Consider the following 23,850-nt stretch of genomic DNA (forward strand, 5'->3'; position numbering starts at 1 on the left):
CCTCGACGCCGGCGCCACGGGCTGATTTAGTGAACCGCTATCTGGTGGTGATGGGCCTCTCTCCGACGAAGAAGGCGACCACCACGACAAGATCGTCCCTCCCTCGCGAGCAAGGTCTCCGCGGTCGCGCTCGCCACAGGCTTCAAGTCCGGCACGGGCTTGCTGCAAAGGGCCGCCGCCATCGCTACATGCGGCCGCCGCCGTTGCTACATCAGGCCACGGTCGTTGCTACAAGGGCCACTGTGGCCGGCGCCGGCGCCGATGCTACATGCGGCCGCGACCGTTGCTACATACGGCCGCCGTCGATGCTACAGCAAGTCGCCGCCCTTGCTACAAGGACCACTGTGGTGGCGCCGATGCTACGTGCGGTCGCCGCCATTGCTACAAGGACCATCGCGATGGCGCCGATGCTACATGCGGCCGTCACCATTGCTACATACGGCCAGCGCCGTTGCTACAAGGGCCACCGTGGCAGCACCGATGCTACATGCGGCCGCCGCCATTGCTACATACGTCCGCCGCCGTTGCTACAAGGGCCACCGCAGTGGTGCCAATGCTACATGCGGCCGCCACGGCCATTTATGCAGGAAACCATGGCGAGAGCTACGGCCGTCGACAGCTTGGCGGCTTGGCGCTGCTGCGAACGTCCGCGATGTTGCTATCAAATGCCAACGGAGGTGGTGCTGCTGTGAGGTGTGTCGTCCTTGTAAGCCGCCGCCGTGCTTCTAGGGTCGCCGGCGATGCTACAAGGCAGGGGTGGTGGTGCCGCCGGCGGGTGGTGCTGTGGGCGTAGGCGAATTGGGTGTTTTCTGTGACAGAGATCGATCTTCTTTTTCTCCTTTTTTTTTTGGTTCGCTGGCAGCATTGACCGGTGTGAACGGTTTAGATCACGAGATCGTACGGCTCTACACCCGGGGGATCGGGAATTTGATCCCCCGGGGGACGCTCAGCATCGTCCTAAAAAATTATGATGTAAGTTATTTGCATGTTCTTAGTTACTTATTGCCTTGCAAGTCATTGCGATTTTGTTGTTGAAATTTGCTTTGGTAGCCTGGCAAGTCAACTAATCGCAAAGCATGAACTACGCGAAGCAGTGCATGAACACCCTGGTAGCTAGACTGCTGCTCTTATCAAGTAAATCAGCACGAGCGTGGTCCTCGCCATCACGAACTCTTCCTCACCTCCCTAGCGGCTTGCTGCTTCTCTCGATTGTGCCCGCCCCACGCAGCTGCTGCACGCTCAGGCCCTCTTTCCTGACTCTGCTGCTCTTCTTCACCATCCTTGCGGCACATGTTCTCTTCTATTGCAGCGGTGCCGGAAGATCTGACAGGGAACGGGGTCAAGCACCACAGCGTCGGAACTCACTGGAAGGGATGGTTATCCTCGCTTTGACCGGCCATGGCGGACATGATCTTGGACGCGATGGCTGATGCGTGTAGTTGACACGTCCGTTGGGAACCCCAAGAGGAAGGTGTGATGCGCACAGCGGCAAGTTTCCCTCAGTAAGAAACCAAGGTTTAATCGAACCAGTAGGAGTCAAGAAGCACGTTGAAGGTTGATGGCGGCGGGATGTAGTGCGGCGCAACACCAGAGATTCCGGCGCCAACGTGGAACCTGCACAACACAACCAAAATACTTTGCCCCAACGAAACAGCGAGGTTGTCAATCTCACCGGCTTGCTGTAACAAAGGATTAGATGTATAGTGTGGATGATGATTGTTTGCAGAAAACAGTAGAACAGTATTGCAGTAGATTGTATTTCAGTATAGAGAATTGGACCGGGGTCCACAGTTCACTAGAGGTGTCTCTCCCATAAGATAAACAGCATGTTGGGTAAACAAATTACAGTTGGGCAATTGACAAATAAAGAGGGCATGACCATGCACATACATATTATGATGAGTATAGTGAGATTTAATTGGGCATTACGACAAAGTACATAGACCGCTATCCAGCATGCATCTATGCCTAAAAAGTCCACCTTCAGGTTATCATCCGAACCCCCTCCAGTATTAAGTTGCTAACAACAGACAATTGCATTAAGTATTGCGCGTAATGTAATCAGTGACTACATCCTTGAACATAGCACCAATGTTTTATCCCTAGTGGCAACAACACATCCATAATCTTAGAGATTTCTGTCACTTCCCCAGATTCACGGAGACATGAACCCACTATCGAGCATAAATACTCCCTCTTGGAGTTACAAGCATCTACTTGGCCAGAGCATCTACTAGTAACGGAGAGCATGCAAGATCATAAACAACACATAGACATAACTTTGATAATCAACATAACAAGTATTCTCTATTCATCGGATCCCAACAAACGCAACATATAGAATTACAGATAGATGATCTTGATCATGTTAGGCAGCTCACAAGATCCGACAATTAAGCACAATGAGGAGAAGACAACCATCTAGCTACTGCTATGGACCCATAGTCCAGGGGTAGACTACTCACACATCACTCCGGAGGCGACCATGGCGGCGTAGAGTCCTCCGGGAGATGATTCCCCTCTCCGGCAGGGTGCCGGAGGCGATCTCCTGAATCCCCCGAGATGGGATTGGCGGCGGCGGCGTCTCTGGAAGGTTTTCCGTATCGTGGCTCTCGGTACTGGGGGTTTCGCGACGGAGGCTTTAAGTAGGCGGAAGGGCAGGTCAGGAGGCGGCACGAGGGGCCCACATCACAGGGCCGCGCGGCCAAGGGGGGGGGGGCCGCGCCGCCCTAGGGTGTGGCCACCTCGTGGCCCCACTTCGTCTCCTCTTCGGTCTTCTGGAAGCTTCGTGGCAAAATAGGACCCTGGGCGTTGATTTCGTCCAATTCCGAGAATATTTCGTTACTAGGATTTCTGAAACCAAAAACAGCAGAAAACAGCAACTGGCACTTCGGCATCTTGTTAATAGGTTAGTTCCAGAAAATGCACGAATATGACATAAAGTGTGCATAAAACATGTAGATAACATCAATAATGTGGCATGGAACATAAGAAATTATCGATACGTTGGAGACGTATCAGCATCCCCAAGCTTAGTTCTGCTCGTCCCGAGCAGGTAAAACGATAACACGTATAATTTTGGAGTGACATGCCATCATAACCTTGATCATACTATTTGTAAAGCATATGTAGTGAATGCAGCGATCAAAACAATGTATATGACATGAGTAAACAAGTGAATCATATAGCAAAGACTTTTCATGAATAGTTACTTCAAGGCAAGCATCAATAAGTCTTGCATAAGAGTTAACTCATAAAGCAATAATTCAAAGTAAAAGCATTGAAGCAACACAAAGGAAGATTAAGTTTCAGCGGTTGCTTTCAACTTATAACATGTATATCTCATGGATATTGTCAACATAGAGTAATATAATAAGTGCAATATGCAAGTATGTAGGAATCAATGCACAGTTCACACAAGTGTTTGCTTCTTGAGGTGGAGAGAAATAGGTGAACTGACTCAACATTAAAAGTAAAAGAATGGTCCTCCATAGAGGAAAAGCATCGATTGCTATATTTGTGCTAGAGCTTTGATTTTGAAAACATGAAACAATTTTGTCAATGGTAGTAATAAAGCATATGTATCATGTAAATTATATCTTACAAGTTGCAAGCCTCATGCATAGTATACTAATAGTGCCCGCACCTTGTCTTAATTAGCTTGGACTACCGGATCATCACAATGCACATGTTTTAACCAAGTGTCACAAAGGGGTACCTCTATGCCTTTGTACAAAGGTCTAAGGAGAAAGCTCGCATTGGATTTCTCGCTATTGATTATTCTCAACTTAGACATCCATACCGGGACAACATAGACAACAGATAATAGACTCCTCTTTTATGCATAAGCATGTAACAACAATTAATAATTTTCTCATATGAGATTGAGGATATATGTCCAAAACTGAAACTTCCACCATGGATCATGGCTTTAGTTAGCGGTCCAATGTTCTTCTCTAACAATATGCATGCTTAACCATAAGGTGGTAGATCTCTCTTACTTCAGACAAGACGAACATGCATAGCAACTCACATGAAATTCAACAAAGAGTAGTTGATGGCGTCCCCAGTGAACATGGTTATCGCACAACAAGCAACTTAATAAGAGATAAAGTGCATAAGTACATATTCAATACCACAATAGTTTTTAAGCTATTTGTCCCATGAGCTATATATTGCAAAGGTGAATGATGGAATTTTAAAGGTAGCACTCAAGCAATTTACTTTGGAATGGCGGAAAATACCATGTAGTAGGTAGGTATGGTGGACTCAAATGGCATAGTGGTTGGCTCAAGTATTTTGGATGCATGAGAGGTGTTCCCTCTCGATACAAGGTTTAGGCTAGCAAGGCTATTTGAAACAAACACAAGGATGAACCGGTGCAGCAAAACTCACATAAAAGACATATTGAAAACATTATAAGACTCTACACCGTCTTCCTTGTTGTTCAAACTCAATACTAGAAATTATCTAGACCTTAGAGAAACCAAATATGCAAACCAAATTTTAGCATGCTCTATGTATTTCTTCATTAATGGGTGCAAAGTATATGATGCAAGAGCTTAAACATGAGCACAACAATTGCCAAGTATCACATTACCCAAGACATTTATAGCAATTACTACATGTATCATTTTCCAATTCCAACCATATAACAATTTAACGAAGAAGAAACTTCGCCATGAATATTATGAGTAAAGCCTAAGGACATACTTGTCCATATGCTACAGCGGAGCGTGTCTCTCTCCCACAAAGTGAATGCTAGGATCCATTTTATTCAATCAAAACAAAAACAAAAACAAACCGACGCTCCAAGCAAAGCACATAAGATGTGATGGAATAAAAATATAGTTTCAGGGGAGGAACCTGATAATGTTGTCGATGAAGAAGGGGATGCCTTGGGCATCCCCAAGCTTAGACGCTTGAGTCTTCTTAGAATATGCAGGGGTGAACCACCGGGGCATCCCCAAGCTTAGAGCTTTCACTCTCCTTGATCATGTTGCATCATACTCCTCTCTTGATCCTTGAAAACTTCCTCCACACCAAACTTAGAACAACTCATTAGAGGGTTAGTGGACAATAAAAATTAACATGTTCAGAGGTGACATAATCATTCTTAACACTTCTGGACATTGCATAAAGCTACTGGACATTAATGGATCAAAGAAATTCATCCAACATAGCAAAAGAGGCAATGCGAAATAAAAGGCAGAATCTGTCAAAACAGAACAGTTCGTATTGACGAATTTTATCGAGGCACCAGACTTGCTCAAATGAAAATGCTCAAATTGAATGAAAGTTGCGTACATATCTGAGGATCACTCACGTAAATTGGCATAATTTTCTGAGTTACCTACAGAGAAAACAGCCCAGATTCATGACAGCAAAGAAATCTGTTTCTGCGCAGTAATCCAAATCTAGTATGAACTTTACTATCAACGACTTTACTTGGCACAACAAAACACAAAACTAAGATAAGGAGAGGTTGCTACAGTAGTAAACAACTTTCAAGACACAAAATAAAAACAAAGTACTGTAGCAAAATAAACACATGGGTTATCTCCCAAGAAGTTCTTTCTTTATAGCCATTAAGGTGGGCTCAGCAGTTTTAATGATGCACTCGCAAGAAATAGTAGTTGAAGCAAAAGAGAGCATCAAGATGAAAATTCAAAACAAATTTAAGCCTAACATGCTTCCTATGAAAAGGAATCTTGTAAATAAACAAGTTCATGAAGAGCAAAGTAACAAGCATAGGAAGATAGAACAAGTGTAGCTTCAAAAATTTCAGCACATAGAGAGGTGTTTTAGTAACATGAAAATTTCTACAACCATATTTTCCTCTCTCATAATAATGTCCAGTAGCATCATGAGAAAACTCAACAATATAACTATCACATAAAGCATTCTTATCATGAGTCTCATGCATAAAATTATTACTCTCCACATAAGCATAATCAATTTTAGTAGTTGTAGTGGGAGCAAATTCAACAAAGTAGCTATCATTATTATTCTCATCATCAAATATAGGAGGCACATTGTAATCATAATAAACTTTATCCTCAATAGTAGGTGGCACCAAAATACCACTATCATCATAAATGGGAGGCAAAGTGTCATCAAAGTAAATTTTCTCCTCCATGCTTGGGGGACTAAAAATATCATGCTCATCAAAACCAGCTTCCCCAAGCTTAAATTCTTCCATAGCATTAGCAATAATAGTGTTCAAAGAGTTCATGCTAATAACATTGCTACAACTATTTTGCATACAAAGTTCCATGGGTTTTTTAATTTTCTCTTCAAACACCTCATGTCCTAATTCAAGATAAATACTATAAAGATCTCTAATATTTTTGTTGTTTTCCATTAAGCCTAACTAGTGAAATAAAAAGCATGCATGGAATTAAGTAAAGTATAACAAGTAACTAATTTTTTTGTATTTTGATTTAGTGCAGCAAACAAAGTAGTAAATAAAATAAAGCAAGACAAAAACAAAGTAAAGAGATAGCGATGTGGAGACTCCCCTTGCAGCGTGTCTTGATCACCCCGGCAACGGCGCCAGAAATTTGCTTGATGCGTGTAGTTGACACGTCCGTTGGGAACCCCAAGAGGAAGGTGTGATGCGCACAGCGGCAAGTTTCCCTCAGTAAGAAACCAAGGTTTAATCGAACCAGTAGGAGTCAAGAAGCACGTTGAAGGTTGATGGCGGCGGGATGTAGTGCGGCGCAACACCAGAGATTCCGGCGCCAACGTGGAACCTGCACAACACAACCAAAGTACTTTGCCCCAACGAAACAGCGAGGTTGTCAATCTCACCGGCTTGCTGTAACAAAGGATTAGATGTATAGTGTGGATGATGATTGTTTGCAGAAAACAGTAGAACAGTATTGCAGTAGATTGTATTTCAGTATAGAGAATTGGACCGGGGTCCACAGTTCACTAGAGGTGTCTCTCCCATAAGATAAACAGCATGTTGGGTGAACAAATTACAGTTGGGCAATTGACAAATAAAGAGGGCATGACCATGCACATACATATTATGATGAGTATAGTGAGATTTAATTGGGCATTACGACAAAGTACATAGACCGCTATCCAGCATGCATCTATGCCTAAAAAGTCCACCTTCGTGTTATCATCCGAACCCCTCCGGTATTAAGTTGCTAACAATGCACAATTGCATTAAGTATTGCGCGTAATGTAATCAGTGACTACATCCTTGAACATAGCACCAATGTTTTATCCCTAGTGGCAACAGCACATCCATAATCTTAGAGATTTCTGTCACTTCCCCAGATTCACGGAGACATGAACCCACTATCGAGCATAAATACTCCCTCTTGGAGTTACAAGCATCTACTTGGCCAGAGCATCTACTAGTAACGGAGAGCATGCAAGATCATAAACAACACATAGACATAACTTTGATAATCAACATAACAAGTATTCTCTATTCATCGGATCCCAACAAACGCAACATATAGAATTACAGATAGATGATCTTGATCATGTTAGGCAGCTCACAAGATCCGACAATTAAGCACAATGAGGAGAAGACAACCATCTAGCTACTGCTATGGACCCATAGTCCAGGGGTAGACTACTCACACATCACTCCGGAGGCGACCATGGCGGCGTAGAGTCCTCCGGGAGATGATTCCCCTCTCCGGCAGGGTGCCGGAGGCGATCTCCTGAATCCCCCGAGATGGGATTGGCGGCGGCGGCGTCTCTGGAAGATTTTCCGTATCGTGGCTCTCGGTACTAGGGGTTTCGCGACGGAGGCTTTAAGTAGGCGGAAGGGCAGGTCAAGAGGCGGCACGAGGGGCCCACACCACAGGGCCGCGCGGCCAAGGGGGGGGGGCGCGCCGCCCTAGGGTGTGGCCACCTCGTGGCCCCATTTCGTCTCCTCTTCGGTCTTCTGGAAGCTTCGTGGCAAAATAGGACCCTGGGCGTTGATTTCGTCCAATTCCGAGAATATTTCGTTACTAGGATTTCTGAAACCAAAAACAGCAGAAAACAGCAACTAGCACTTCGGCATCTTGTTAATAGGTTAGTTCCAGAAAATGCACGAATATGACATAAAGTGTGCATAAAACATGTAGATAACATCAATAATGTGGCATGGAACATAAGAAATTATCGATACGTTGGAGACGTATCAATGGCGCGCGAGAGCAGCATCTTGCTGGGGCCGAGTAGGTCGAGCGTCGCGTCATCTCCGGTGTCATCAACTTCATCTTCGGCAACTCCGCGGATATCTTCCAGAACTTACTCATCCTCACGCGATGGCCCATGGACAACAAGCAGAACTTGGTGACGACGCACGGACTCCGCCATGAAGTCCGGCCTGGTCATCCAGGACTGCTGCCTGGTGTCGAACCAGAAGCTCTTCCCGCACCTCTTCAAGATCCCCTCCTACATGGGCCGTCCGTGTAAGGAGTCCTTGCGGCTCGTCATCATGTAGAGCACCATCGTTGACTTTATCAAGTCCGAGGGGTGCCGTTCCTCGTCTCTCGATCCAATCACGAATCACCCAGAGTAGATGATTGCAACCGCCGCCGCAACACTCAGCTCATCCCGCCTGGCTCAATTCGTACAACAGCGATGAAGAAATCAGTTGGCTAGGTTCGATTCCCTCATGGGATAACTCGATTCACTCGCTGGAGGCCTCAATTCGCCGGTGGCGGGCGTGAATCGGGCGACACCGGGTGTGAATCGGGCCGGTGAGTTCTCGCTCTCGGAGGAAAGAGGATATGAGGGTTCGGTGGTGGGGAAAAATAGAGGAAAGTTCGGTGGTGCGGTACCATAGAAGGCGGAACGGGGACTCATTTCTGCTGGCTGCATCGCCGGAGAATGGCCGGAAGGAGGCCAGCAGTGCCAAATCCTAGCGCCACGGTGCGAGGCGTCGGGCGGCACCAGGCAAAGGGCGGGGACCCCTATAGCCCGCTGAACTCCCTCCTCGACCTCTCTCCCTCACCGCTCTCCCCGGATGCGACCCAGGCCGACCATCCTCAGCCTGCCCGTGCAGCACCCCACCGCCGAGGCGCCGACGGCCACGTCCGCCACCAGCGCTTCGGCCGCCCGTCTCGCTCGCGTCTCGTCAATCATCGCCTGGTGTGATACGGTTTGTTCGGGGTGGGAAAAAAATAGAACGAACCGGTAAGTAATGGTATTGTGCAGTATTATGTGATTTGGTGGGAGGGTAAAACCGTCCTAAAAAAAGTTGGACGAAAAATCTGGCAGAAACCTTAGCTCCTTTATTATTAGGTATAGATAGAACTGTATGGCATCAGGAGACATGATGGTGCACACCATGAACTCAAATGTGCATAATCTACCTAAATGATCCGAGGAACACTTCAGGATCCCACTATACATATAGCCTATTACGGAAAAGGGATTGATAAACATGTGTATACAGATACTTACTAAAACTTCGATGAACCTGCTCAAGGAAATATATAGCCTCGGTTAATATAACTGCAGCAACTCAATAGATCATATTCTACAGGTAGAGTATTAACTCGTTGCTCTCAATACTTCTGAGTACTTGTCTTTTTACTGAACATGCACAAAAATGTTAACAATGCTTCAGGTCCAATGTTCATTAGAACATACCCATCAGTGCATTCCTCAGGGTTCCAAGGTAGTCAGATCATTTTGTCACTCCAAATTGACTACCTAAGTAACAATATATTTTGCCAATGAGTATAAGATCAAGAAACTTAGCTTTCAGAGGGGAATTTTCACGAAGCAGGTGGACATCCTATTATATGCTCTAGGCAGCATTGAGATTCCTCTCAACAGCTTAGCCCTGGGCAATCCTGCATATAAGTTGTATACAAGAAAGATTTATTAGTATTCACCGAGGAGAAGAAACATGATACCATTCAATGGGGTACAAGCAAATGAAATATGTTATTTAATGGATGAAGAATTCAGAACCTGTATTTATTCATGAGGTCTATGGGGTCAAGAAATATGATAGTAGATACATATGAAATATTTGATTGAGCTAAAAAAGAAATAAGAACTCATATTTATTTCATGAATGTCCACCGGAAATAGTAAAGACACCAGTCCCAAACTCCAGAATCTTAAGGAAGCATAACCATGGTCCGGTTACACTATTTTGATAATGTAATAATGCATATAGTACCACAAAAACACATAATTATAATTGATGCTAAAAGTACGGGCAGGCTTGCATTGAAAGAGAGTAGAGCATGATGCCTGATAAGACCTTGTAGCAGTGCTATTGTGTTTAGATGAAGCTCATTCATTCCTAACATTCAGAAGCAAAATTATGTGCTGCTAAAAAATAAAAATAAAAAACAATCTGAACTACCACTTAAATTGGGCTGCGTCAGGAACAACTAAACCTGGAGCAGAGATAAACATTGGAGTTATCACAAAAATATATAGCTTACATAAAAAATAAAACCTATATAGGTATTGACAATCTTGCATTGCAAGGGGACACATCATGACCATACAAAGAACAGAGAGGAAACAACATGAAATCTTTATGCACTTACAAAATTTGAGATAACACCAAGATGCTTTTTTTTCCTTTCATCATGTTGGAAGATTAGTAGTTGTTGAAAATTAGGATGCTAGTCCAAATTATTTTATCTTCACAATGCTTAACTTGGGAATAGGATAAGTATGGTATTACCATAGATCTCCACAACAAGTCTTCAGTTCATGTCTTCTCTGTGTATGAGATCCTGAAACACCATTGTATATAATAAGGATGGTGGAAGCACGTAGTAAACCAAGACAATGAAGGAGAACACATTGTCTGAACCCGCATTTCTCACCTCTCTTTTTTGAGAAGAACTAAGGACAAATCAGCCTTCGTCTCTGATTTTGATTTGGCAGAAAGATTCCTAGACTTCTTGTCGGAATGCCAGTTGATGTGAAGTTATTATTTTGGAAACATCCTGTTATACACAAGAAAAGGGAGAGTAGTCAATTGTAAAACTTTTGGACAATAATTACTACAACCAGGCCAACAAACATAAATTCGGCAAAAGCAATACCAAATGTTGGCATGAAACTCAGAAAATCAAAAACACATTACCCCCAAATATTGGCATGAAAATAAGTTATAATCTAGCATGAACGCGTAATTTAAAACAGTGTGAACGGAGTACCTTGAGGAGCTTGTGCTTCATTCCCACCTCCAGATGCGTATGCTTCCGAGACGGTGCTCCTAACAACAACAAAAAAAAGTTCATCATTACAGGATCTGACAGATGACGAAGATGAAGCTCAGGCTGAATTTGCAGGTAAAATTCACTGACGTGTATAAAAGGGCAGTGTACAGTAGTTCGTGGAAATGAGATATATCCATGTACCTACACATAATGTGAGAATTGTATTGTCCAGCAGCAAAACGATATAAAGGCAAGCTCATAACATATGCATGCAACTGGGCCAGCCGCCGTTGACAACTACTACACGACTACTACTGATGGAGATCATCCTCGTCCCGTCTAGCCGCTTACTCTCGTCTGTTTAATAGCCTTGAAGCAACTTCCCCTGCAGTGTTTGAATCAACATCAGTCTGGATCTCATCGAGATTTGGCGATACATAATCAAAATGGGCTAATCTTAGAGGGGATCACAAATACTTTTTGTAATCTCATTTAAACTTACCACTAATTATTTACATATATAAGATTAAAATGCGCTACTCTCAGAGAGGAGCAGCATATGATTTAATGTCTAGTAATTTAAACTGTACTATGAAGGCAATAATTCTGAATGTTTAGTCAACACCATTAGATTAGTTTCTACCTCTGTGCAGAAAACACAAATTGCCAGGACGACCAACCCCAAATCCAAAATGGAAAATGATTGTATCCCCCCGGGGGATCGGATCGCTCACAGCCTCCGGCTTCTCATGACGACACGCGTCCCTAGCTGGCCCACACACACGTTCTCTTCCACGAACCCTTTCTTATCCTGTCCCAGCGAAACGTCTCCCCGATCTTCTTTCTCTCTCTACTTTTCCCCAACGCAGTCCGCTGTGCCGCCGGGTCCGCCGCCCGTGCGCTGCTCTGGCCATCGCCGTGGCTCTGCTCGCCCTGGCCGGCGTCCCGCTGCTACTCTCGAGCCCCGGCACAGGGCCTGCAGCTGATCGAAGCCGCAACGGGGTGTCCGCCGGGGGCGCGCGGCTGAGCACGCACGAGGTGGAGTCCGGCGCGGGCGCGGTAGCGGCGGACGATGGGCGGTGCTCGGAGGTGGGCGCGGCTGCGCTACGGGCGGGCGGGCACGCGGTGGACGCGGCCGTGGCGGCGGTGTTTCTGCCTCGGCGTGGTGCACCCCATGTCCAGCGGCATCGGCGGCGGCGCCTTCATCGTCGTCAGGAACGCGATCTCCGGCGAGGCCGTCGCCTTCGACGCACGGGAGACCGCGATATTGGGCCTCCAAGAGTTTGCTACATTGGGCCTCCGGCGTTGCTTTTTGCGGAGGCTGGTTTTGCTTCTGTAGGCCTCCAGCGTCGCTACCGGTGGAGCGTGCTTTTTTTCTACCCACAGATACATGCTTTGCTACCTTAGATGTCGGCCATTGCTACCGGTGGTTCTGGAGGTTGCTGCCTTGGGCAGGCCGTTGATGTCTATGAATATTTTTTCATTTTTTTGTGGACTTGCAACATATGAATAATTTTTTTGCTACATCATTTTTACGGTTTTGCTACTATTGCTTAATGTGTTTGCTACTGGGGTCTCCGGTGCCGTCTCCGGTGAGTTCTCCGGCGAGTTCCCGTTGATGTCTCCGACGATATCCATTTTTGCTACAATAGCATAACTTTTTGCTACGCGCACTCCGGCGAGTCTCCGGTGGTCTATCCGGCGAGCTCAATATTTTTCTTTTATTTTCGTGGGTGAACCGTTTTTTGCTACACTGAAGCAAAAGTGGAATTTTTTTGCTACCCGGCAGCAAAAATGACACGTGTCAGTACGGGGACCCGGGGGCTGGAAAATCAAATCCCCCGGGGGACGCCCAGTATGGGGAGAAGCATGAAATTATGGGGGGAGGATGGTACTATGAGGAGATAGATCGTGAGAGATCCAAGCAAGATCTGGGGGATGGGCCCAGAGCAAACAATTATCTCTTTCCCATCGAGCAGCTCCATACCCTCCTCCCTCCCCCTGCACGCGCACCCCACTGCGACGCGGCCATGCCTGCAGTTCTGCTACTGCTGCTCCTTGCTCTGTCTTTGTCTTTGATGACCTCCTCCCCATCCCAGCGTCTCTCTCCCGAAGCAGCAGCATCGCTGCCGTGCTCGACAGCTATCGAGCTTCCCACCACCGGCGACCCACCTCTTCCTCTCCCTCTGCCTCCAATTCTCCATCCCCGTCTCCATCTGCCTGCTCCTCCCCATCGAGCAAGATATGGGGGATGGGCGCGTGCGAGATGGTGGTGAGCGCGAGCTCCGCGGCGGCATTGGGGAGGAGGACCGTGCAGGAGACGATGGCCAGTGTGATGCAAGGCAGGAGATGGGGAGGCATATCGAACCTGCGCCGCCCTCAAAACTCTTCCGTCGACCGCGCCATCGACAGCCCAATCGGCGACGGCGAGAGAGGGAGGAAATGTGGGAGAAGGCGGGTCCGGTAGCGCCGTGGCGGCGCCACTGATAGGGTTCTGCGGCGAGATAGGGTTCGGTTGGTTTAGTTGGGCTTGGCCCAGTTAGTTGCGCGTGCGAGGCGAGCGCGAAGGGAGCAACCAAGGACGACCAAAACTTTAACGTATTGAAGGTTGGCAGAATAAGGAACACATTCATCCTTTTTAAGTAGTGTAGATATTTTCGTGGGTGAACCGTTTTTTGCTACACTGAAGCAAAAGTGGAATTTTTTTGCTACCCGGCAGCAAAAATGACACGTGTCAGTACGGGGACCCGGGGGCTGGAAAATCAAATCCCCCGGGGGACGCCCAGTATGGGGAGAAGCATGAAATTATGGGGGGAGGATGGTACTATGAGGAGATAGATCGTGAGAGATCCAAGCAAGATCTGGGGGATGGGCCCAGAGCAAACAATTATCTCTTTCCCATCGAGCAGCTCCATACCCTCCTCCCTCCCCCTGCACGCGCACCCCACTGCGACGCGGCCATGCCTGCAGTTCTGCTACTGCTGCTCCTTGCTCTGTCTTTGTCTTTGATGACCTCCTCCCCATCCCAGCGTCTCTCTCCCGAAGCAGCAGCATCGCTGCCGTGCTCGACAGCTATCGAGCTTCCCACCACCGGCGACCCACCTCTTCCTCTCCCTCTGCCTCCAATTCTCCATCCCCGTCTCCATCTGCCTGCTCCTCCCCATCGAGCAAGATATGGGGGATGGGCGCGTGCGAGATGGTGGTGAGCGCGAGCTCCGCGGCGGCATTGGGGAGGAGGACCGTGCAGGAGACGATGGCCAGTGTGATGCAAGGCAGGAGATGGGGAGGCATATCGAACCTGCGCCGCCCTCAAAACTCTTCCGTCGACCGCGCCATCGACAGCCCAATCGGCGACGGCGAGAGAGGGAGGAAATGTGGGAGAAGGCGGGTCCGGTAGCGCCGTGGCGGCGCCACTGATAGGGTTCTGCGGCGAGATAGGGTTCGGTTGGTTTAGTTGGGCTTGGCCCAGTTAGTTGCGCGTGCGAGGCGAGCGCGAAGGGAGCAACCAAGGACGACCAAAACTTTAACGTATTGAAGGTTGGCAGAATAAGGAACACATTCATCCTTTTTAAGTAGTGTAGAAGATCAGGCAACATTATTTGACGGCGGCGATCGAAAAGCTCATTTGGATCACGGGCACCAGTGATCTCAGTGTATTAAAAAATTCGAAAATTATATTTATATATTTCAAAAAATTATGTAGTAAAATTCTAAAAGTAGCCAATGATGTATTCCACTAACGTATAAAATCTTAATTGCAAATGTTTTGTTTTCTGAGCTCCACAAAAATAACAAATTCTGAATTTTTTTTGAGATTTGAATCACTATACTCAGATCCACATATTTGTTATTTTTGTGCAGCCCGAAATACACATTATTTTCAGTTGAAAATTTACACGTTTGTGGGATACAATACTGACGACATCATGATTTATTTTCAAATTTTTCTAAAACTTAAAAATATGATTTTTAATTATTTTTCTGAAAAGGGATCACTGGAGCTCATGTGCACCAAATCTCTGTCCGGCGGCGATTTGTTATTCTTACTATCTATACTATAGAATTTCCTCCGTGGTAGCCTGTTTTCTTGCGCGGCACCGCTCGCGCCATACGCGAAATCAATTCCCTTTTCTTGGTACGTAGTGTTTAATTACGTTCACATGCAACTGTGTGTTCACACTAACATCTCAACATCTCATGTTCCCACTTGCAAGTTGCATATAACCAATAACGTTCACACTGCATGCATGCATATAGTATTTCATGAGTTTGCTTTTAATAAGCCAACGAGGCAGGCTCTCACAAGTTGCTGCATGCATGCATAGAGCATCTCGCTCTTTTTTCAACACGAGGCAGGCTCAATTCTCTTTTATTTGCACTTCCTTTTTGACAATTCTCTTTTTTGCAATTCCATTTTTGTTATTTTTTTGTACGGTAATTCATGTTTTTTGCATTAATTTTTATAATTCCATTTTTTGGGCTAGTAGTTTTTTAGGGGGGAAATAACGGGTGGGAGATTCACTTGCAACTCAAATGAACTACCACTTGCAACTCAAATTAAGTACTGTTTTTTAAGTTGTAAGCTAACAAAAATTGCTAAAATATCCTAAATTAAATTTACTTTTTAGGGTTGCTAGGTATTTAAATTTACCGTTGATAAATAACGGGGCACCAGGTTGATAACTTGTAAACAAAAAAAGAGTCGCTAAATATTCTAAATAAAATTAACTTTTTAAGGTTGCTGAGTTGATAGCTTGTAAACTAAAAACGAGCCGCTAAAATATTCTAAATGAAATACTTTTAGGGTTGGTAGTTATTTATATTTACTGTTGATAAATAATGGGGCACCGGGTTGATAGCTTGGGAACTAAAAAAGTAGAAAATATTCTAATAAAATACTGTTTAGGGTTGATAGTTATTTATATTTGCCATTGATAAATAACTGGACATCGGGCTCATAGTTATTTATTTTTACCGTTGATAAATAACGAGGCACCGGGTTGATAGCTTCTAAACAAAAAAAGATTCGCAAAAATATTATAAATGGTTGGTAGTTATTTTATATTTGAGAGTGGATTTGGTGACCGGATGTATACGTGAGCACGCGATCATCACCGTTGGATTCGCTTTAAGATGCTGGCCTCACAAACGGAGCCCAAACGACGTGAACATCCTTTTTCTAATCCCTCTTCCTTTTCCCACGAGCGAAACAGTGCCCCTTTCTCCTTCTTCCTTTTCCCACAGCACAAATCCCTCTCTGTTTTCCTTGCGCGAAACAGAGCACCAGCGCCACGCCGAGGAGGTTGAGGCGCGCGGCGGAGGCCATCGCCGGACCGACCTGACCCCTGACTGACCTCGTCGCCTACCTCCGCAAACGGGGCGCCGCTCGTCGTCCCTGGTGGTACACCGGCGAGAGCACGCCGGCCTACAGCAACAGCAGCCTGCGTGCACGAGCAACCGCACCGCGGCCCCGCGGCCCGGCCACCGCGCCCAAATCAGGAGCAGGAGGCCGCCGGTGAGAAGCGCGAGGAAGAGGCGTCCATCTTCTAGCGCCGGGACGCCCCCGAGCTCGAAGCGGAAAGACCGCCATTGACAAGCGCGTGAAGATGCGTTCGCCGCCGACCAGCCAGCAGCCGCGACTCTGCGGTCGTCGAGCATGAGGAGGAGCTTGGCTCCGTCGAGCGCGAACACGCTGCCGCCCTCAAACGTGAGGAATTTGTCGACTACTGCACATGGAGGCGTGCGAGCCCATTTTTCCTCTTTCCTCTATATCTAGATCTGACGTTCTCTTACTTTCTTCGATCAGATACTCGTCGATTTTTTTGGATGTGAAATTGTTGCATTTGCGTTTCTTCTTTGGTGCTCTCTGCTTTTTTTGGAACCGAGTCAATCTGGTAATTAGTATCAATTGAACCTGGCATCTAAACGTAATTAATCGGGCAGTTGCGGCTGCTGCGGGAGGACGATGAGCAGGACCGGCGTCATGTTTGTCCATCGGAGAAAGCCCCAACCTGCTAGCGATGGAGGCGGCCGCGCGCTGCGGACGGAGGCGCGGTTTGCAGGCGGAGGCGTGGCGCGCGCGGGAGGAGAGGCGGCACGGCCGCAGCCGGACGGCGCGGGGTAGCACGCATGCGCGCGAGTAGAGTGGCGGCGACAGGGGGCGTGGCTCCTCCGTCCGTCTCCCGCACAATCGGCGGAGGAGCTCCCGGCCGACACAGTGGCGCGTCTCGCGCAGCCAACCCTTCCACCGCCTTCCAGCTCCTGCTCGTCGCGCACTCAGTCGACACGCTCCGCGTCGCCAACCCCGTGCTCCGTGACTTCCTCATCTCCCTTGTCGTCCCAGGTGTCGATGCGCTCATGGTCGACATTTTCAGCGTTGATGCAGCTAGCTGAAGATAAAAGGATGAGAGAGTTGTATGTGGTGAAGGGGATCAGACGAAAGCGACAGTACTTCGCGCGCGTTCGGTTAGAGTAGGATTGCTTTATCATCTCACGGGCAATAACGGTGTTAGACACGTGGCAGCCAGTCACCGCGTGCTCACGTATACACCCGGTCACCAGGCTTCTTTCGTTTTATATTTACCATTGATAAATAACAGGGCACCGAGTTGATAAGTTGTAAACTAAAAAAATGGTCGCTAAAATATTGTAAGTGAAATTAACTTTCTAGGATTGATAGCTATTTATAATTACCGTTGATAAACAACGAGGCACCGGGTTGATAGTTTATAAACTAAAAAAGAGTCGCTAAAAATATTCTAAATGAAATACTTTTTTGGTTTGATAATTATTTATATTTACCGTTGATAAATAATCAGGCATCAGGTTGATAGCTTGTAAACTAAAAAAATGGTCGTTAAAATATTCTAAGTGAAATTAACTTTTTAGGATTGATAGTTATTAAAAATTAACGTTGATAAATACTGGAGCACCGAGTTGATAGCTTGTAAACTACAAAAGAGTTCCTAAAATATTCTAAACGAAATTAGTTTTTTTAGGGTTAGTAGTTATTTATATTTTAACGTTGATAAATAACGAGGCATCGGGTTGATAGCTCGTAAACTAAAAAAATGTTCGCTAAAATATTCTAAGTGAAATTAGCTTTTTCGGGTTGGTAAGTTTTTAAATTTACGGTTGATAAGTGACGTATTTCAGGGTTGATAACTTTTAGCTTGAAAAAAAAGTTGTCGAAAGATATTAACATGGGTGCTAGTTTTGAAGATCTTGTCGAGACGAGTTCATTAGTGAAAACCTATCTTAAATTGAAGTTGTCATTTAGGAGATAAAATATTTTGAACTTTAGAATTAAGAAAGATTCTCACTAACATCATTATTTTTGTCTCGTAGTGAATACATGCAACATTTTCCATAAATAGCAAATTTCTTTAAACAGTTTTTAGAAAAGAAAATATTAGCTATAACATGTGAGCTAAAAAAAATCCGTCAAAATGTTTCAAATAAAATTAACTTTGGGGTTGATGATTTTATACATAGGGTTGACAACTTTTAGCAAAAAAAAAAGTTTGTCGAAACATATTAACATGGGTGCAAGTTTTGAAGATCTCGTCGAGACGGATTTATTGGTGAAAGCGAATCTTAATTTGGAGTTGTCGTTTGAAAGTTAAAACTTTTTCAATTTTCAAATTTGGAAAAGATTCCGCTGACATCAACGAATCTGCCGGCTAGTGTTTGCATACAGAACTTTCCCTATATAGTAAATTTGGTCCAAAATTTTTTGCCAAAAAAGGAAATTTTGCCATAAATAGTAATTTCGAATGTTACTAAAAATAGAAATTCTGGTCCGAATCTGACCGCCTGAGCGGTCGACCGCCAGGAAGGAGCTCCTCATAAAAGGAGCATCACGAGTTCACAACCCAAGCTCCCTAATAGGTGTGCAGATGAGCGGTAGTATTCTATTGGGCGTTGTTAGCACCTGCTCTGTCTATTTGGGAAGAAGCTGCCCACACCTCAAATTTCCTAGAAACCCCTAAAACAAAATTAAATTTAGGTTTATTTACAGAAGTTTGAATGGATTTTTTTAGAGAAATCAACGGGCGGCACAAATGCTGGAAGGGGTTAAAGTCGAGGTCATCGTTGTCTGCCTCGTCGCCTGCGTTCACGGGGCGGTGGTTGTCGTGGTCGTCCCAAAATGACGAGCAGAAGCCGATGTCATCGCTGTCAAGATGGATGACGGCGTCGTTCTCGGTGGTAGACCACAACTTGGCGTACTCGGGAGCCACGTCCGCCGACTGGAGGAGCGTCTTGGTCAACACTGGTGAGTCGTTCGAGTCGCCAGGAGCCCGCATATGTGCCTAGTCGGGGAGGTACTCGTAGTCCCACTTCGGCGGTGCCTCTCGCACCGTCTTTGGCACGGGCTTGGGGTCGTGCAGGTGCGGGACGACACCGAAATGAGATGCGCCCGTGCGGCTGACATAGGCATTCCCAATGGGCCTACCGAAGTGGTACCCGGGGTTTACTGAAGGCCCGTGACTCGAAGAATAAGAAGAATCGGAAGCCCAAGTTATTAGGGAGAATTGGATCCATACCATTAAAAGATCACAACTTTAGAAAAATACCACCCAAATATTATGCTTTAGAAAAATACCATTGAAAGTTAGGTCCGTTACGGCTTTCTACCACTGCCGTGAAACTAGACGTTAAGTGAGACTAATTCAGACTCTCCCGTCAAAAAAAAAATCAATCAGACACCAACCCAACCCAGGGGCCTGAAGGCAGCAGACACAGGCACGCACGGCACAGTGGCACACGCCATGGCCTGATGGCCGGAACTGCCTGTACCCGCGGCCGCCCCTGGCCAGAGCTTGCCCAGCCACGCCATGGCGGAGCTCGTCCTCGCCGCCCCTCAAGGAGTTCCCCCGCACCGTCCCGTCGCGGAGCTCGTCGGCATCAGCACCTCGCCATGGTCGCCCACGCCGCCCCTCGAGGACCTCACCCGCGCCGGCCTTGGTCGAGCTCGCCCGCGCCGACCCCTAGAGGACCTCTACCGCGCCGGCCTTGGCCGAGCTCGCCCGCTCCGCGCCATGGCTGAGCTCGCCCTCGCCGCCCCTCGAGGATCTTGCCCGCGCTACCCCGTCGCAGACATCGTCTGCACCGGCACCTGACCATGGTCGCCCATGCCGGCCACTGTGGAGCTTCCCCACGCCGCCCCCTGGCGTATCTTGCCCGCGCCGCGCCATGGCTGGAGCAACGGTGGCCGGTGGCGGCAGCGCGATGGCTCCCAGCCGCTACTAAGGTCCAATTCACGTAAAGATCACGGCAGTGGTAGAAAGCAATAACGGTGCTAGGTTTCAATGGTATTTTTCTAATGCACAATATTTCAGTGGTATTTTTCTAAAGATGGGATCTTTTGATGGTATGGATCTAATTCTCCCAAGTTATTATTAAGGAAAGCTAGAGTTGTATTAGGAAGTACTACTTGTAATCTTGTGGGACGGGTTGGAAACCCTCCCGAACTCTGTAACTTGTGTATTACGAATCCCTCGGCTCCGCCTCCTATATAAGGGGGAGTCGAGGGACAAAGAGAGGATCGAATCTATTGTCAACACAACCCTAGTTTCATAATCGTCGAGTACTTTTCGGCTGAAACCTTCGAGATCTACTTGCCCTCTACATCCAACGAAACCCTAGTCTACAATCTGTAGGCATTGACGAGTTAATACCTCGTCAATTGGCGCCGTCTGTGGGATCTAGAGGCGACAAGGAGCTGATCTCAATGGCATGTTCAAGATCGTCGACTTCGTCGGTAGCAAGCAACAAGATGGATTGAGGTAAACAGATCGAAACTGGCCTAGTCGATTTTATTCCTCACCCGCCCTCCCGTTTGGATGCATATGAGTATCTGGAGGAGCCCATGGAGATGACGGTCGGAAAATTCTGATTCTACGTCAAGAAAGAAGGGTCGTATCGTATCGAAGTTCCGATTTCGTCGGGATTGTCAGCGATCGACTCCGATTTTTCATCAGGCGAAGAGGAGATTTCGTCTCCACGCCTCATCAACTCCATGGCAAGCGAAAAGCTCGCCAAGATCTTCAGCGACATGTCCTTCGAGTCGTCTGCGGACTCTGATATAAGCAGCGACTCAGACAGCGTCAATAGCTTCAACTTCATCGACAGATTTGTTGCTCTTGGAAAGGTCTTCGCCAATCTATATGATGGCGTCACCAATCCTGACAAAAGTCAAAATTCAAAATATCATCAGATCTACGCAATCGAAGAAACAAACCGAACAAAACCGGAGACGTCAGAGGCTTTCGGCGATGTGGGAAACCCATATGTTGATCCCGCTGACCTTAGGCGAGGTTTAGGCACTAAATATGTCGGGCCTACAACACGTCTAAGAGTTCAACTCCCGCAAGAAGCATGGGATAGAGCCGCAAGAGCCATGGATGGTACAGAACCAATGACCACAACTGCTACGGCAGAAGAATTACAAGCTTATCAATATAAACTCGCTCGTGTTGGGAGAGAGTTAGGAAAACAGACAGCTGCATTAAATAGAAGACAGGAGGCGGCCTCCGCGTCAAGCAGGCGAAGAGCAGAGCTAAGTCGACAATCAGGAAATTCGGGAGATAGTCACGGAGAAGCTCGAAGGAGAGCAAGATCTCAGCTGCAAAATATACCCGAAGCAGAGAGGGAGAATTTAGTTCAAAACCTCGACATGTCTTTCATGTCAATCGACACGAGGGGAAATATTATCCCTAAAACACCGAAAGATGGGTACATGGCAACACAAGCTTTCATACTCGCGTCTAGGCCACCTCCCGGAGATCCAAGAGAAGCGTTGTATAACATGGCCATGGCAGGATGTGGAGCCATGGGAGCAGCGTTCGCGGCTACACCTCCCGAAGGAACTGCAAGACAAAATAGTCCGCGACCTACTTGAAAGGATCGTATGCCGCACCTAGAAGGGGGGGGGGTGTGAATAGGTGCTAACCAATTTTTAGTTATTTTTCAATTTAGGCTTGACACAAAGGTAAATTCTCTAGATATGCAACTAAGTGAATTTCCCTATATGACAAGGTTATCAACTAAGCAAGATATAGCTACGCAATATATAGGAGATAGAATAGGATAGAGGTAACCGAGAGTGGAGCACGCGATGACACGGAGATGATTCCCGTAGTTCCCTTCCTTTGCAAGAAGGTACGTCTACGTTTGGAGGAGTGTGGTTGCTACGAAAGCCAAACCAACAGCCACGAAGGCTTCACTCAGATCTCCTGTGAGCAACGCCACGAAGGCCTAGCCCACTTCCACTAAGGGATTTCCTCGAGGCGGAAACCGGGCCTTTACAAGGTTCTTGGGGCACACATCCACAACCGAATTGGAGGCTCCTAAATCTGTTACAACACAACAATCAACAACAATACATCAACACAAATCAACTAGGGAACCAAATAGGAACACTAGCATGAGATCCCTCAAACAAATGAGGGGGAAATGAGAAACGCTTCGGTGAGGATGTAGATCGGTGCCTTCTCCTTCGAATCTCCAAAGATCAAGAGCTTTGGTTGGGGGAGGAAGGAGATCTTGCAAATCTTGTGTTCTTGAGGTGGCTCTAATGGTGGTGAAGCTTGGCAGATATTTCTTGCAATGATTGAGCAAAGGAGGAAGGAAGAAGAAGAGGGGTATAAATACCCCTCCCAAAATCCAGCCGTTGAGCCTTCCGGGGGGCCAGATAATCCGGCCTAAGTAAGGGCCGGATAATCCGCCCCCCCCCGGAAAATCCGGCCTCAGGGACAAAACTGGGTAAATATCCGGCCAAATGTCCGGCCCCTGTCCAGAGCTGCTTTTATCCTGGTCCTTAGCCGATTTCGAGGGGGCCGGATATTCTTGAAATATCTGGCCCAGATAATCCGGCCCTGGGACAAATCCGGGCAAATATCCGGGCAAATGTCCGGCCCCTATCCAGAGGCATACTGAGCCGCACTTCCTCAAGTCCTTAGCCGAAAAACTGGGGCTGGATATTTTGGAAATATCCGACCCGGATTATCCGGCCTGGTGATCTTTTTGCTGCTTCTTTTTGACACGACTTTCAACATCCATCACACATATATATGTATCTATATAATTCCTGTACCACTTAGACAAACATTAGTGTATCACATACATTGACATCAAACACACAAAACAAAATATGAGAGATGTTCTTTCAATCTCCCCCTTTTTGGTGTTTGATGACAATATACGGATTTGCAAGAGAATCACAAAAGAGACAAGCATGATGGCAAATCATAGAGGCACTCCCCCTACATGTGTGCATATAAGTAATTTGCATTTGAATACAAATACACAACACATAGGAGCGAGATGCCTCAACAAAAGAGGTATCCAACATGAGCTCTAACAAGAGACATAGACATATATGAAGTTGAGATAGGATGCTAGAAATCATACCCATGTGTAGATATATAATACGGAGATATAGCATCACACATAATATAATAGCCTTGATCTCAACATATAGAATTCCGAAAACCATAACGATGTCTCACACCACATAGCACATAGTTTTAAACGGAACACAAGCAAACCAAATAGTTCAAATAAGAGGGAACACAAGCAATAAAAGAGTGATAAACGCCTATGCTTGTGCCCAAACCACCATGCAAATCCCCGAGAGAGTTCCTAATAGAACACTTCTCCCCCTTTGGCATCGAGACGCCAAAAAGGG

This window comes from Lolium perenne, chromosome 7 (genome assembly GCF_019359855.2).
Source record: "Lolium perenne isolate Kyuss_39 chromosome 7, Kyuss_2.0, whole genome shotgun sequence".
Lineage (NCBI taxonomy): Eukaryota > Viridiplantae > Streptophyta > Magnoliopsida > Poales > Poaceae > Lolium > Lolium perenne.